At 40.9% G+C, this 17954-nt stretch overlaps 1 pseudogene; it reads left to right on the forward strand.

Annotated features, from left to right (window-relative positions):
- Positions 1-5558: 5558 nt before the first annotated feature.
- On the forward strand, positions 5559-5989 carry LOC112623125 (annotated as a pseudogene).
- Positions 5990-17954: the final 11965 nt, after the last annotated feature.

Genomic DNA, 17954 nt, shown 5'->3' on the forward strand with positions numbered 1-17954 from the left:
TTTTTAGTAGAGACGGGGTTTCACCGTGTTAGCCAGGATGGTCTCGATCTTCTGACCTCGTGATCCGCCCGTCTCGGCCTCCCAAAGTGCTAGGATTACAGGCTTGAGCCACCGCGCCCGGCCTATTCTGTGGCTTTGACCCTCACCAATCTTGGAAGATTGATCTCTCAAGGACAAACCCAGTGCCTATTTCTCAGTCCTTTTTCTACTTGACATTTGCAGAACTGGCACTTTTGGCCACTGTTATACCTTAAAGCTTGAGCTTCTTTCAGGATCTATGATTCTGTGCTGATCTACACTTTTCCTACCTCCCAGCATTTCTTTGATTGTCAATGATCAGCTCTGTGATTTAGGACCAGGGTTAGGCCAGAATAATCTCATTTCATCAAGTTATAAAACTTGAGGTAGTGCAACTAGATTATACACTTCTTGAAGACAGAAATCTTGGTTTGTTTGTTGTTTTATTTTTGAGAGAAGGTCTTACTCTGTTGCCCAGGCTGGAGTGCAATGGCACAATCATAGCTCACCGTAGCCTTGAACTCCTGGGCTCCTGCCACAGCTTCCTGAGTAGCTAGGGCTGCAGGTGTGTACCACCACACCCAAAATTTTAAAATTTGTTTGTGGAGACAGGATCTCACTATGTTGGCAAGGCTGGCCTCCATGTCCTGAACTCCAACAATTCTCCCACCTCGGCTTCCCAAAACACTGACATTACAGGTATGAGCCACCACACCTGCCAGAAATCTTGTTATTGATTGATATAAAACATCACAAAGTGCTGAGTAGACACTGAATGCCCTGTAATTATTGCTCACTGATTCCTCTTTATCCTCTGTAATCAATCAACTTGACTTTATTTGATATAGATTAATAATTGATTTCTTTCTTTCTACTGCTGCTTCCAAATTCTTGGTACCTTGTGCCTAGATTACTAAATTGATCACTGTTGACTCACTACCATTATCTAGCTCCTTACTAAACTACTATTTTGTTAAAAAATAGTCTACAGTTTCCCAGTGACCTCTGCCCCAAATGGAAACTTCTTTAACCTAAAGACCTTTCATAGTTTGATCTACTTAATTTACTTCCTTTCTCTTCTCAAAGGTAATGCATGCGGGCAGGTCTGTTTTTTGTCCCTACTATACCCTCTTCTCACACTTTGCTTCTTTTCAAACCATTCCTTGGCACTTTTATATGTCCTGCTTTCTTCTTTGTATTCCAGAAACCCTGTCTACCCTTTTCTAAATGCCACACTCATATCCTGACTCTGTGATACTTTCAGTCCCCTACCTTCTTAGAAATCCTTTGTAGTGATGATTTGCATTATTCTCCTGTGTTAGACACCTTCTTTAGTTTTCTGATTCTTTCACAAGTACTTTTTTACATAAGCTGTTTTGAAGTTGTAAATCATCCTAAATCTTTTATAAGCCTCATATAATACATAGTACAATGCCAGCCTGGACTCTAGTTTTAATCTAAATGCATAGGGTTTAATTTACCAGCATAATGTTTTTAGTCTTTTGAATGATGAGGTAACCTCATAGGTGTTTTGGCCCACTTTGTTTTTCCTTGAATTTACATATATAACTGACTATTTAGAATGACTCCTTTAGATCTCCTGGGATGCTGACCTCTTGGCTTTCCAGTTCATGAGACTATTGTAAAGAATAAGTGAGCTCATTTATGTAAAGTAGTAAAACAGTGCCTGACATATAGTAAATACTCAATAAATTCTAATTGTTATGATTCTACTGATTCACATCTGCCTGTAGCTTTTTATTTTATTCCCTGCAGAGCCTTTAACTTCATTACTAGAAATGGAAAACTAGGATCACAATCAAATAAGCTAGAAGGTATTTCTTTTATCATAATAGGCCATAGCTATTTTACACACTCCATTGTGTGTAAAAAATGACTCAAGATGGCAAACAAGATACAATAAAATAGAAAACAAAAAACACAAATGAGCACTAGGAGATCAGGACAAGTTATGATAACCTACACAGGTATTCAGTTAGGGATACAAACTGAGCATTCTGGCAACCAAAATGAGAAGGTCATTTGCTTACATTGTTTTAGAAGGAAAAAAATATGTCTATTCGTCAAGGAAAACAAAGCTTTTCTAATACGTAGAATTAAGATGAATTCCTCCATTGGTCTTCATGTAATTATACAATGTCTTTGATATAAAAAAAATTTATATTTCATAACACCTAGTATACAATAGGTTCTCTGGTGAATAAATATTTAGTTCATAGTAGAAGGTCCAGAAAGGCAGATGTGAAGATTGTTCTTGGGATGGAGTGAGGTTCTCAGGAGCAGGGGGTAGTGTATAGTGTATATTAAGTAATGAAATATTTACTGGGTACCAGAAGAAATGCTCTTTGTACATATTTGAGTACAGTTATGCACTACACAAGGACATTTTGGTCAATGATGGACTGCAGATACGACAGTGATCACGTAAGATTATAATGGAGCTGGAAAATGCCTATTACCTAGTGATATCATAGCACAATTATATGTCTGTGGTGATACTGGTGTAAACAAACTTACTGCACTGCCATCATATAAAAGTATAGCACTAAAGGCCTAGTGTGGTGGCTCATGCTTGTAATCCCAGCACTTTGGGAGGCCAAGGCGGGTGGATCACCTGAGGTCAGGAGTTCAAGACCAGCCTGGCCAACATGGTGAAACCCCGTCTATACTAAAAATACAAAAATTAGCTGGGTGTGGTGGCTCTCGCTTATAGTCACAGCTACTTGGGAGGCTGAGGCACGAGAATCGCTTGAATCTGGGAGGCAGAGGTTGCCGTGAGCTGAGATCATGCCACCACACGGCATCCTGGGCAATAGAGCGAGACTCAGTCACCAAAAAAAAAAAAAGCACTACGTAATACTTGATAGAAAAGCGCTATGTCACTGGTTTGTGTGTTTACCATACTTTTTATTATTAGTAGGTTGGTGCAAAAGTAATTGCAATGGCAAAACCCGCAATTACTTTTGCACCAATTTAATATTTTAGAGTGTACTTCTACTTACTAAAAAAAAAAGTTAACTGTGAAACAGCCTCAGGCAGATCCTACAGAAGGTATTCCAGAAGAAGGCATTGTTATCATAGGAGATGACAGCTCCATGCATATTACTGCTCCTGGAAGACTTTCCAGTCAGCTAAGATGTGGAGCTGTAAAACAGTGATATTGATAAGCCTGACTCTGCTCCTCTATCTACACCTGTTTTCAAACCATATGGTGTCAGTGCTAGGCTGGACTGCACCAGCAGTCCAGGCAGCACTGGCACCCCAGCTAGACATAGCTGTGTACCATGTCCTATGAGGAATAGGAGAACACCCTTTTTAACTGTGAAGGCTCAGGGTCTAGGGGTGCCTCAGGCCTCATGGCCTTATCTTGCATTAGGACTATAGGTCCCAAGACCTCTTGCAACTCTGCTGCTAAGGGATTTGTACTTAGTGTACTCCACTGCTCTAAGTAGGTGCCCTGCTTCGCTAAAGTGGATGTCTGTGCTGTCCCAGTCGGGGGGGGTCGTTACTCATGAACACACCCATCCTGCTATTGGGTAAGCCATCCGCATGACTGTAACCCGTCCAGCCACACTCTTGTGAGCCTGAAGGGCAGCATATATGGTTACTAACTGCTTTATTAATGAACACTGGGGCTCAGCTGCCTTCCATAGTTGGGACTAAAAGCTTACTGGTACTTCCAAGCACTCCATATACTGCTATAGGCCCTAGCCAACACTATTTGTGGTTACATGCACATCTAGTTTAAATGGGCACCCCTGGTTAACTACCTACAGGGCTTATGTCATCAGAAGGGCTGTGTCAGCCTCATCCCAATCCCAGGCAAGAGGGGTGTTGCCACTTCCAAACCTGCAAGAAAACTAGAGGTTAACATAACATCATTAATAAGAAAATGATATACAATGGGGTTATACATACAGCCTTGCAGCAACACTATGAAAGTCCATTTTTGCCCTCCCATGAAGGCAAACCGTTCCTGGCTCTCTGGAGCAATGTTGATTGAGAGGAATGCATTGGTCAAGTCCACCACACAGTGGCACCATCCCAGTTCCGTTGTCAAACGGTCCATCAAGTCCATGACAGGTGGCACAGCTGCCATGTCATGCAAAACATCCACCCCCAAGAATGTCCTCAGGCATGCAAGAGATATATGCTGTGCGTAAGTGGAGAGTCAAGCAGCTGATGCCAAGGTGCAAAGACACAGGTTTCACTTTCACTGACCAGCTTTCATAGCTGTCTATGCAGCCTTGTCTGGAAACTTATCTGGGCCCAGGGACCAGTGGATTGCCAAGTCCATATATGGCCTTTGGTTGTCTGGTGTCCCCTACCAAGCCGGGCACCTTGGCCAGTTCTCTTATTAAACAAAAGGCTTTACACTTCCACCAACTGCAGCAGGTACTCTTTGAACTGGAACACTTAGGCAGGACCAGGTTGTGTAGCAACATTCTTCTCCCGAATGACTTGCACCAAGTATGTACACGACTACCAACATCACTTGCTTAACTCCTGCAACTTAGTTGGGGCACAGACACCATAGGAAGTGTGCTCCACCACAGTAGAGGGTCTCTGGCCCACCCTTGGGGCCCAACAGCTGCTCATGCTCTATTTTCTGGCAGACCGTTGGGCAAACCTGTAACAGAAGTTCTTCCTCCCTGTGTGTGTCCCACAAGGACTGGGCAGGGACTTCCTGCAGCAAAGTCACAAACATCCATCTGACTCTGGCGGAAAAAGCATGCTGCATCTCAGTGCTGTGCACTTCCAGGTGCTTCAGCGCCTTCTCCACACTTGGGGGGGACCCATCCACTGCCTCCATGTTTCCACTGAAGCCCACCCTCGCAGCACGTTGCCACCTGGTACCACAGCCCATGCTGTAGCCACATAGCCAACCCAGGAGCCCTCAGGGACTGAAGACCTACTCACCTCATCCCATCCTCATCACCAATTGTTAGGTTTAGGATTCGGGTCCAGCCCATGCTGAGGTCCAAGGGAGTGGGTCCCTGGGCAAATAGCTAACAGAACACTTGGCAGGGGAAGTAGGCAGGTGAAAGATGATTTTATTCAGCAATAGCTCTCATCAGCAGCTTACTTACACTAGCTCACTTACACCAAGTCTCTCACACTGTCCACCCTGTCTCGACTGCTTGAGCCAGCGGCTCCCACACACAGCTGAAGGGCTGGCTCTCCCTTGCCTTCAGGGTCAGCAGCTTAACTCTTTCTCTCTATGGGCACGAGCTGGTTCCTGGCTCCCCCTGCCCATCGGTCATTCTCCCTTACAGGGGCAGTAGCTTCACTCTCTGTCTGGGCAGCAGCACCTGCACAGGAGCCATGCTGAGCTTAGCCCTGCGCACAGTGTCAGCAGGACAATTATACCTTTTACAGACAATAGTGGCTCAGAGCCAAGTATGAACTTTCACAAACAGGTTATATAACAAGTGGAAGTGTGTGCCTGCACACCAAACTCGCTGAGTCATTCAGGCCTGGATGTCCACCTTGGCCTATTCCTTGATCAAAACACATCCATGTACCTTACAGAAGGTGTCATCAATAAACCAGAGGTGGAGATGTCACCACAAGAACTGCAGCTCTATTACTTCAAAATGCACGATTATGATGGCAATGATTTGCTTGATGGCTTAGAACTCTCCATAGCCATTACTCATGTCCATAAGGAGAAACGGAGTGAACAGGCACCACTAATGAGTGAAGATGAACTGATTAACATAAGAGATGGTGTTTTGAGAGATGATGACAAGAACGATGATGGATACATTGACTATGCTGAATTTGCAAAATCACTGCAGTAGATGTTATTTGTCCATCTCTTGGTTATATGCAAATGTCATCTGTGATGATGTGATTGAACACTTTGATAATGCAAAATAACTCATTTCCAACTACTGCTGCAGCGTTTTGGTAAAAACCTATAGCAATTTGTTACACTGGGATGAGAAGAGATCAAGAGAAATGAAAGAGAAGAGAAATGGGACATCTAATAGTCCCTAAGCGCTATTAAATACCTTATTGGACAAGGGCTTGCTTTTTAAAGCATCTTTTCAAGAATATTGAATAATTGGAGCTGAGTACTCAGGAGCTTCACTGTAGTAGAAAACTGCTAGTTTCTTAATTTTAATTCATGTTACCTGAAAAGTAAAACAACAGACTTTGACAAGTGGACGTTTTTCAGTAACAGTGAAGGAGTGGAGTGCATGCCAAATGTTTGCCCTGGTGGTTCCTATCTCTTCAGGTAAACCTGGTCAATATTCTCTAAAGTTCCCCTGGCCTGAAAGACTACTTGCTCTGGGCAAGTGGATACTTATTAGACTATTTCAAAGCCACAGCATAAGAAGAATATCAAATATTGAGTTCAGCCTAGCCACAGAATCTAAGATTCTGTATCCTCTAGCCCTCTAGCATTTTGGAAATGGTACGCCACTGGCTTGAGTGATTAATCTTTTTCAGATTTTCAGCATTTTATACAACTTACTGCCACATCCTTATACTTTATTACTTTTCTGTCTTCTTCAACCTGGGGGAGACCTTGAATTTAAATGTTTTCTAATCAATAGTGTTTTAGCTTTCTTAATATTTCTATGTCACTCTTGTTTCTAGGATTTCTTTTTTTTTGCAGTTTAGGAACTATTAGGAATGTCAGGACTTTATCAGCAGGGGTAAAACTACCAACTAGCCTAGCCTAAGTAGGAAGTGAAAAGATAATTCACCAAACAATGATTAACCTGATAGAAGTTCTATTCAGGAGGAATATTGTTTAAATTACCTCTTTTAGCCTGAATACATGGATTCTTTTCAAATCAGGAAAGATTAGAAAAGGAACCCTAAAAATCCTTTAACGGTGTGAATCTTAATAGTATTTGAAAATGAGAAGTAACAGATTTTAATTTGGTTTATTGGATGTGATGGACATGCTGAAAGGATGATTGAATGAGAAAAAGAGACTGCATAAAATGTGCTCTAAGATAGATAGAGACTTATTTTCTTTCTTATTCTTATAAGAAAACATGGCCAGGCACTGTGGCTCAGGTCTGTAATCCCAGCACTTTGGGAGGCCGAGGCGGGTGGATCACAAGGTCAGGAGATGGAGACCATCCTGGCTAACATGGTGCAACCCCATCTCACTAAAAATACAAGAAATTAGCTGGGTGTGGTAGCAGGTGCCTGTAGACCCAGCTACTTGGGAGGCTGAGGTAGGAGAATGGCGTGAACCTGGGAGGCGGACCTTGCAGTGAGATGAGATCCTGCCACTGCACTCCAGACTGGGAGAGAGAGCGATACTCCGTTTCAAAAAAACCCCAAAACAAACAAACAAAAAACCACAAAAAACAAACAAACAAAAAAGCATACGTATTTGTAAAAATGATCTCCTGTGTCAAATATTTGTGCAGTCAGAGCTGACTTGTAAACTATTCTTGTAATATCTCATTATTTTGAAAGATTATGTAATGAATTCTAGATATATGACCAATAAAAATGATGAAACAAACAAAAAAGTTATAGTAAGTTAAGGTTAGTTTATTATAGAAGAAAAAATATTTTAAAAATAAATTTAGTACAGCCTAATGTACAGTGTTTATAAAGTCTACAGTAGCGTAGTCTTCATTAGATGAACTATAATGTCCTAGACCTTCATATTCACTCACTACTCACTCACTGATACCTAGAGCAACTTCCAGTCCTGTAAGCTGTAGTCACAGCAAGTGCCCCATATATGTGTGACATTTTAAAATGTTTTACACTGTATTTTTACTATACCTTTTCTATGTTTAGATATATTTTGATATACAAATATTTACCATTGTATTACAATTGCCTCTAGTATTCAGTACAGTAACATGATGTACAGGTTTATAGCCTAGAAGAAATAGACTATGCCCTATAGTCTAGGTGTGTAGTTGGCTATACTATGTAGGTTTGTGAAAGTATACTCTATGATGTTACAAGGACAAAATTACCTAATGATGCACTTTTCAGAACATACTGCTATCCTTAAGTGACATGACTGTAATTTAATTCACTACATTATGGGAAGATGAAATTAAAATATACAGATGTTGAATAACTTACACAAGGGCCAGTATTTTACTCCAGTTCTGCCAACTTCAGTACTGGATCTCTTAAGCTGGATCCTAGCAGATCTAAGAAAGAAAGGGAACTGTGTAAGGAAAGTCAGAGGTGGGAAAATGTTCTCAGTTTGTTTAAGTAGTTGAACTCACTTGCTTATGGCAGGGGGTTCAAAGAAGTTGAAAAGAAATTGGTGATTTGGAATTTCATAGCTACATGATGGCAGCCTTTAGTATCAGGTTGCATTTGGATTTCATCTTTTAAGCAATAAAGGAATTATGGGAGGTTCTTTTTTTTAGACAGAGCCTTGCTCTGTCACCCAGGCTGGAGTGCAGTGGTGTGATCTCAGCTCACTGCAACCTCCACTTCCCAGGTTCAAGCAACTCTCCCACCTCAGCTTCCTGAGTAGCTGGGACCACAGGCACGCACCACCATGCCCGGCTAATTTTTGTATTTTTAGTAGAGATGGGGTTTCACCATGTTGGCCAGGCTGGTCTCAAACTCCTGACCTCGGGTGATCCACCTGCCTTGGCCTCCCAAATTGTCGGGATTGCAGGGATGAGCCACTGCGCCCAGCTATGGGAGGTTTTTGATCATGGTAAAGTTTGGCTTGAGGGTGAAGATTAATCTGGTGGAAGAGACTGGATGGTTTAGAAATGAGAGATGGTAGACAGAAACTAGGTGGGAAGCTGGGGTTCTTAAAATAACAGTATTGGGAAATAGCAGTGGACAGATGAAGAAACTGGTGTCTTTGTGCTACTACAACAAAAACTTGTGGTGGGGTAATTTATAAAGAATTTTTTTTTTCTCACAGTTCTGGGGGCTAGAAGTCCAATGTCAAGGCACCAGCCCATTTGGTATTTGGTGAGGGCTTCTGTGTGCTTTCAAGATGGTGCCTTGTTGCACAACCTCCAGGGGGGACAAATGCTATATGGCTTCACATAGCGGAAGTGACGGAAGGGCAAAAGAGGCTTAAAACTCCAGGCCTTTTATGAGGCACTAATCCATTCAAGAGGAATGAGTTCTCATGATTTAATCACTTCCCAAAAGACCCCACCTCCTATACCACCACAATGGGGATTAAGTTTCAATATTTGAATTTTGGGGACATTCTGAAAGCAAACAGAAAAGGAAAGATCCAGTGAAATTGGTGACTAGATATGGGCAAGGAAGCAAGGGACCAGTGGCTACATTCCTTAAAGTGGTATTGTTACTTAACTTACATGTAAGCTACTAGGGTGTGCAGAGGGGGATTTCTGACATATACTCAGCAGTCATGAATACAAAGCACAATGTAGGTTGAATGTCTGATGAAAATAGCCTATATCTTTTTATTACGAAGTCAATAAGTAGAACCAGAAACTTTGGGGTTTGCAGTGAGGAAGTTCAGATAGAAGGCCTGAGGGTAAGAGTGATCCAGAGAAGGCAGACCTATTTTAAGAAGAAATTAAGGGTCTTCTGACGTGACCCGAATTACTGTGACTTGGCTCTCACATTTAAGTAGAACATCTTCAAAATAATCTCCTATTTTACAAGGAGCCTATATCTAGGTGCTTGGCATGGGCCCTTACTTTTCTGTCAGCCAGCAGGTGGAGGGAGAGAAAGGCCCCTGTGGAGGCCAGTTGCCCTCCCTCCTCACTTGCCCAGGTCCCCTAGCCCATCCCTCGGTGGGAATTGCAGTATGTGAGGAGGGGCATGAGAGCTAATACTGCGGTGTGGATGAGGAGCCTCTGGGCGCTACTCTCTGGACATGCTCCTGTCCCGTCACGCCCCCAGTAGGCTGGCTGGGACCACCACAACATGGTGGCAGTGGGCACTCCTAGAAGATAAGGGCAGGCAACTGCCACAAACTCCATTTGACTGCTTTTGGGTGGAGCCGTGGGGGTTGGGTGGGGCGGTATTTAAAACAAGATCAACCAAGAGCAAGAAGAGCTTGGTGTCCTGGAACGGGCCAGCGTCTCCTAGGAAACATACTCTGCGGGGTTGCATGCTCAGGGCCACATGGTTCCACAGTAGGTAGGAGTTGCCCCAGGCTACCATCAGCGAGGTAAAGCAAGTGCTCAAAGCAGAGAGCTGGGCCTGTTGGGTCAGCACGCCTTCCCTACTGTCAGGAGCAGTGTAGGGTTAGAAACAACCACGTCCATGCATGTGTGTCTTTCCACAATGTCAGGCTTTTACTAATGCCATTCCAGTCACAAAAGCCATGAGCTACATGCAGTTCCCAAGGAGGCAGTTCTCCTTAGTACTTCCCTTTTACTCTGTAGGCAGAGCTGTGGGCACACAGGCATAAGCCACTCCACAAGTCGGTCAATATTGTAAATATTGACGAAAAGAGCCAAACTCTAAAATATTTGAAGAGATTTATCCTAAGCCAAATATGTGACCATGGCTTGTGACACAGCCCCAGGACATCCTAAGAACATGTGCCTGTAGCTTGGCTTTATACATTTTAGAAAGACATAAGACATCAATCAATACATGAAAGATGTACATTGGTTTGGTTGGGAAAGGCAGGGGCTTCCAGGTCATATGTGGTGAGAGACTCACTTGAGCCCACAAGTTTGAGGCTTCAGTGAGCTATGATTATGCCACTGTACCCCAGTCTGAGTGACAGAGCAAGACCCTGTCTCTAAAAGTAAATAAATAAAAATTGTATGGCAAAGGATATGAAGGAGATAGGATAATCATAGGATAATAAGATTTAAGAGGCCAGGCGTGGTGGCTCATGCCTGTAATCCCAGCACTTTGGGAGGCAGAGGTGGGCGGATCACCTGAGGTTGGGAGTTCGAGACCACCCTGACCAACATGGAGAAACCCCATCTCTACTAAAAATACAAAATTAGCCGGGTGTGGTGGCACATGCCTGTAATCCCAGCTACTCGGGAGGCTTAGGCAGGAGAATCACTTGAACCTGGGAGGCAGAGGTTGCAATGAGCAGGAAATTGTGCCATTGCACTCCAGCCTGGGCAACAAGAGTGAAACTCCATCTCAAAGAAAGAAAGAAAAAAAAAAAGATTTAAGAAAATGAGTTTGAGGGAAGTCAAGACACTTAAATCCATACTTTTTATGGTTTGGGGGAAGAGTTTTAATTTTTATCTCAGATCATAAAACCTGTTAAATTCATTTTAATATTCTCTCAGAAGTATTTAACTTGATAAAACATAATGTTCGCTCATTTTTAATTATGACAAATTTAAAACATATACAAAATTAGAGAGACTAGTAAAATGGACTCCTCTATGCTCATTGTTCAGGTTTAACAACTATCAACATTTTGCCACATTTGCTTTATTTGTTCCTTTTTTCTTCATTTTATTATTTTGATATTTTAAATAAAACTGAGACATCATGTAGTTTCCTTCCTACATATTTCATTATGCATTTCTAAAAACCATGGACAATTTCTTACCTAACCAAATGCTACTATCATACTTAATAAAGTTAACAGTAATTCCTGGTATACCCTTCATTTTGTAAATAAAACATAACTTGACTTACATCTTCTGTTTGGGAAATTTGGAAGGAAAAAAGGTAGCCCTGGGTCTGGATGTGGATCCATGCTAAATTTAGGGGTTGAAACTGGACCTTTCTTCCATGTGACTCTCACCTTTCCTATTTAGATCCTGGAGTAGAACTGCATTAGCTGAACACAATGGATCCTTCAGAGCATTGGCTTCCTGCTGGGGAGCTGGAGATTTGAGATCTCAAGAACTACTTTCTAATATTCTTGTTCACTATCCATCTTTTCTGATAAGCCTGGTCCCATCGTTGATCATTTCCTTACAACTTCATAGTCTAAAATTACTCATTGAACAATGAACATATGGAAACCAAAATTAAAAATATCTAAACCATCAGCAAATCCTGTTGGCTTTACTTCAAAATTGTTCTAGAATCAAACCATTTGCCACCATTTTCACCCTGAACCAAGCTGCCACCATATCTCTGCTAGACTATTGCCTAACTTATGTCTTTGTTTTCATCCTTGTCCCTCTCAACCACCCCCATCGCTCATACAACCTATTTTCAACACATTAGCCAGAAGAATCCTTTTTAATTGTTTAAAATTAAAACTGCTCCTACTCAGAATCTTCCAGTAGCTTTTCATCTCACTCATAGTAAAAGTCAAAGTCCTTACAGTGACCTACAAGGCCCGACATAGTGTGGTCCTTCATGACCTCTTGAGTCTAATCTCCTATTGCTCTATTCTCTTTCACTTTACTGTAGCCACGCTGGCCTCTTCGTTATTCTTAAACATACCAGGCCACTCTTGCCACAGAACTTTCACATTTGCTATTCCTTCTGCTTGCAGGCTTTTGCTCAGATATCCAGATGTGGCTCTTCCTTTCTTTCTTTTTTTTTTTTTTGAGACGGAGTCTCGCTCTGTCGCCCAAACTGGAGTGCAGTGGCCGGATCTCAGCTCACTGCAAGCTCCACCTTTTGAGTTCATGCCATTCTCCTGCCTCAGCCTCCCGAGTAGCTGGGACTACAGGTGCCCGCCACCTCTCCCGGCTAGTTTTTTGTATTTTTTAGTAGAGACGGGGTTTCACTGGGTTAACCAGGATGGTCTCGATCTCCTGACCTTGTGATCCGCCCGTCTCGGCCTCCCAAAGTGCTGGGATTACAGGCTTGAGCCACCGCGCCCGGCCGGCTCTTTCTTTCTCTCACCTTCTATGACACCTATTTAATAAGCTGTTTCTTGTTACCCTATTTAAAATTATGATACATATCCCATCGGTGTTTTGTATCCTATCTTGCTTTATTTTTCTTCATAGTATGTACTCTATACTTTTAAAAAATATTATCTCCCCCTTCAGTGAGACACAAGTGAGAGTTCCCCATAAGCAGGAAGGGAGGTTAGCAAACAATGCTGTTATCTAAATGCAACTTTAAGCGATCTCTCCTGGCCTTTACCCTTTGGAAGTGAGTAGGGTACAGGAAAATTACCTAAAATACCCATGGGCTCATACCTCATGACAGTATGTGACCCTGGGCAAATCATTTAATCTCTTTGAGGCTGTTTCCTAAAATGTAAAATGTTATTAAAAGTATCTTCCCTTCCTACCTTACAGGGATATTTTGAGAGGAATATGAAGTGACAAGAAAAGTCTGTAATGAGCAGTAACCATCTGCAATGAGTATACAATGGGCTGGTTGTGATCTCAGGCTATTGATGAGCTGGCTGTAACTCAGTAGGTCTGTTGGCGGGCTGAACTACTCTACAGTTGGTTCGAGAAGCCCACAGAGAAAAGGCCTCTTATATAAGTCCTGAGTCAGACATCAGCTTTATGCTTCTAATGAGTAATGGTTGCTTAGAAAGGTTATACGATACTCTATTTTTCTCTATCTTGATTTTCAGCTAGCCACATTTTAGTAAAAAAAAAAAAATTATCAAAGAAAAATTTTAATGTAGAAAACCCTCTGTAATTATATTTCTGTTACTGGAAAAGACTGACAGTGTTAGAATTTTCAAGAAAAAATGCTTTTCTCTAACTTTAGGAACTTCAGTGTTCTAAGGACATGAGTTTGAGAATTATTGGTATAAGAGTTTGGTATATGAGGAGAGGAAGTTTTTCTTGGATGCAATAAGGAATTAAAGAGACTGACTGTAACATGGAGTTAGTCTCAGGTTGCCAAGGTCTACCATATACTTTATGTTTTGGAACATTTCTTACCTCAAAAATCCCATTACTTCCTTTTAAACATAAGGACTAAAAAGCTGTTCCAGGCCTCTCTTATCATGTAAAATGAGTCAAGACATTATAGTGGTTGAAAAAGTGGGCTCTTAAGTTTGAATCCTGGTTCTGTCATATATTGGCAGTGTGACCTCAGGCAAGTTATTTAATCTTTCTGTGTCTGTACTAGTTTGCTAGGGCTGCCATAACAAAGTACCACAAACTGAGTGGCTTAAACAACAAAAATGTGTTGTCTCACAGTTCTGGAGACTAGAAGTCCCTAATGAAGGTGCCATTAGGGATGCTTCCTGCTGATGGTTCTGAGGGAGAATCTGTTCCAGACCTCTCTCCTAGTTTTTGGTAGTGTCAGTCATTATTTTGCTTGTAGATGGCATTCTCCCTGTATCTTCACATTATCTTGCCTCTTTACTTGTCTCTCTCTGTGTCCAAATTTTCTGTTTTTAAGGATGAGTCATACTGGATTAGGGCCCATCCTAATGACCTTATCTTAACCTGATTATCTGCAAAGTCTATTTTCACCATCTTTTGGGGAAGACACAATTAAACCTATAACAGTGTCTTAGTTTCCTTTTCTATAAAAGGAGAATGGTGATTAGCTACCTGATAGGACTATTGTAAGGGAATTTTGAGTTAAGAGATGGCATATGTTTAGAATAATTTCTAGTCTATAACAATTACCCAAAAGGATAGAGGGTAAGATTTACTTATGTAGACTTGAGAAAATGAATAAACTGGAATTGAAAGGCAGATCATCTACCACGGATATCTGTTACCAGGGCAGATTTGGCTCATCATGCTTCCTAGTCTTTTCTCCCTATCTTCTGTGGAACAAGCCTACCACCCATTTCTCTGGTATCATGACAATACCCTAACAACTGAGAAGGACTTGCCTTTAGTTTGTATATGTCTCTGTTTGAATCTCTCCTCCCCTTATTTTTCCCAATCATAGGACAATGTTCAAAAGGCATCAGGTCCTTCAAATATCATTTGGTATTTTAGGAGAGCTGAGTGTCAGGCCTTGCCAGTCATTCCCAGGGTGTGTGACCCTAGACAACTCTTTCTCTTATCTCGATCTCACTGACCCCTGCTATAAGAGTTTCATTATTCACGTTTACATAGCACTTTGGAATTTTCAAAGTAATTTTGTTATGAATTTGTCTTATTTAAGTCTTACAATATCCTATTGCAGTAGGGTTATTATCATTCCATTTTATAATAATATTGAGGTTTAGAAAGATGATTTAGTTGAACAAGATGACACAGATAGAAAAATCCCAAATTATCAAAATCTAGTCCCTTGACTCTTGAGTACAGTGCTTTTTGCATTGTCCTGCTGTGTCTGAGGGATACTTTGTCTTCTCATTTGCCTAAACTGAACTAGTGGAACCATCCCCTTGTTAGAATGGGAAAACCAATCCCCCAGGCATTTAGTCCATGCCTATCTCAATTCTGGGGGTCATGAAAGACTCAAGACAGTATGAAAAAAAAACCTTCCAAAATGCTTTGAAAAATAAGTATTTTCTAGTTTCAAAGTGGCTCTAAGAGGAAATTACTGCACATTGCAAAGCAAAAATGTCAAAAAATATATATTTTCACTCCTCTTTCTGATTTTGATCCCCATTTTTCCTATCTCCTTCCTAAACTCTTTATCAAATCCCTATTCCAGCCTAATTTTTCATTTTCTTGCCTGTTCTCTTTCTCTCTAGACAATTCTGTTTTTTTCCCCCTCAATCCTTTCAGACTTCTAGGGATGTTGGACTTTTATCCCCCATTTTCTGAATTCCCATGTTCCATGAGACTGCCTCCCAAACTGGTGTTAGACAGAGGAGGGAGACTGGCTTTCCAGTTCTTTTTCTGACCTTGGCTCAGAACTTTGAGAAATCCTGGAGAAGAGTCCAGGACAGCCTCTGCTTGCCAAACTCTATATAATCATGCACACATCCTTTATTTTCTGGTCCTCAATTTGCCCATGTGTAAATAAAGAGATTGGATGAACTTCATTGCTTGAGGCCGATTCTGGTTCTGAGACTCTATGCAGGACAACTTCCTCCAAACAAGCAGGGCTTTAATGGTGAAGTGAGAAAATGCTCATAAGAATATTGTTAAATAGAAAACCTGAATACTAAACTACGTATGTAGTATAATTTCAGCTATGTAAAACAAAATAATTTACTAATTTAACTTATATGTACTGAGCACTCCACAGTCTACAACTTTTTCATTTTGCTTCATTTGACACTATAGGAGATGCCTCACAAGTGTCATATGGACAGGGACTGACCAGCTAGACCAAGTTTCGTGGGCTGTGAACCTCAGCCCCATAGGTCCAGAAACTGGGTATTTTTCAGGGCACTGATGTTACAGAGTCTCTTGGGGACAACTCACAATAGCAAACCTCACAAAAGACAGTTCCTAAATATATTTTACTGAATGCTAATGGAGGCTGTATATTTCCAGTGAAATAATTCATGGGTTCCATGTTTTAAGGTGTCAGAGAGAAGACTGCTTGTTGATCCTTGAGTCAGAGGCAACGGAAAAGGTAGTCATGAGGGAGAGCCTATTCAGGCCACAGGGGTATGTTTATGTGTCCTCATGCCATGACAGAGTACATGTTGCTAGTGACTAATATGCTCCTGGGTGGACTCTACATCTCTCCAGCCCTGGATAGGACCTGGCAGACCCCAGTCCTTGAGTTCCAGGGTTTTTGGCTCTATGATGACCATCTCCATTTGGTTAATATATTTTGTCCTGAGATTGGCACATTCAGCTTTTCATTTTTATTTCAATTCATTGATTAGGTAAATTTGTATTCTACTTACAGTATATATTTGTGCCTGTTTTCCTCCATACTTGTTCACATTTGATTTTGACAATAATTTTAATTTTTTCTGCCTAACAGGAAAAATGGTATTTCATTGTAATTTTAACTTGCATTTTTCTGACCCTAGGCAGTTGCACATCATGGTATAAATTCACTGCAGATTTTTTTCTTTTCTGAATTTTAATTTATATTTTGTATTCTTTCTGCTATTTGGTTATGTGTCTTTTAAAAATTGATTTATAAACATTACTTATATATTCTGGGTATTATGCCTTTATTTGTTCCACATTCTCTTCCCAGTCTGTAACATATGCTTTAATTTGGCTTCTGTCATTTTAAATACAAAGGTGCTAAATTTTAATGTAGTCATGAGTGTTTTCAATTTTTAATTCATGAGTATTTTTATTTTTATTTTTTTGTCTCATGGTGTCTTCCCTACCCCAAAAATGTAAATCTAGTGTCCTATATTTTAAAATATATTTTAAGTTTGTTGCTTCACACTTAGAATCTTTAATCCATCTGATATTAATCTTGTTAATTGAGTAAGGTGATAAACTAATTGTGTTTTTCTATATTCATAGCTAATTTTTCCAACCACTTTTTAAATTTTAATTTTAGTATTTATTTATTATTTATTTTGAGACAGTCTCACTCTGCTCTGTTGCCCAGGCTGTAGTGCACTGGCACAATCTCGGCTCACTGCAACCTCTGCCTCCCAGAGGTTCAAGCTATTCTCCTGTCTCAGCCTCCCAAGTACCTGGGATTACAGGCCTGCATCATCACCCTGGCGAATTTCTTTTTATTTTTTTAGTAGAGACAGGGTTTCACCATATTGGCCAGGCTGGTCTCAAACTCCTGACCTCAAGTGATCCTTGGACTCCCAAAGTGCTGGGATCACAGGCATGAGCCACCACACCCGGTCGCCTACCACTTTTTTAGAGATGTTTGTTATCTTCCTAAGATTTGAAGATCCTAACTCAGACTTTGTTTTGTGATTCTGTACACTTTCCCTGCAGGGTACATATCTGATTTCAATATTCAAATAGATAGATGATTGAGAGATAGGTAGATAGATAGATAGATAGATAGATAGATAGATAGATAGATAGATAGATAGATAGATAGATGATGTCTAAAGCTTTCTTAAGCCCAGGTCAATATTTCCATACCTTCAACAGCTAAAACCAAAATCCTTGATTTATCAGTGATTCATCTCTTCTCATGCTCCACAACAATCTTACAGCAAATCCACTAAAATATATGTAAAATCTGACCACTTCTCACCACTTCAACTGTGACTACCCCTGTCTGGGCCACTGTTA

The sequence above is a fragment of the Theropithecus gelada genome, chromosome 4 (assembly GCF_003255815.1).
Source record: "Theropithecus gelada isolate Dixy chromosome 4, Tgel_1.0, whole genome shotgun sequence".
NCBI classification, from domain to species: Eukaryota; Metazoa; Chordata; class Mammalia; order Primates; family Cercopithecidae; genus Theropithecus; species Theropithecus gelada.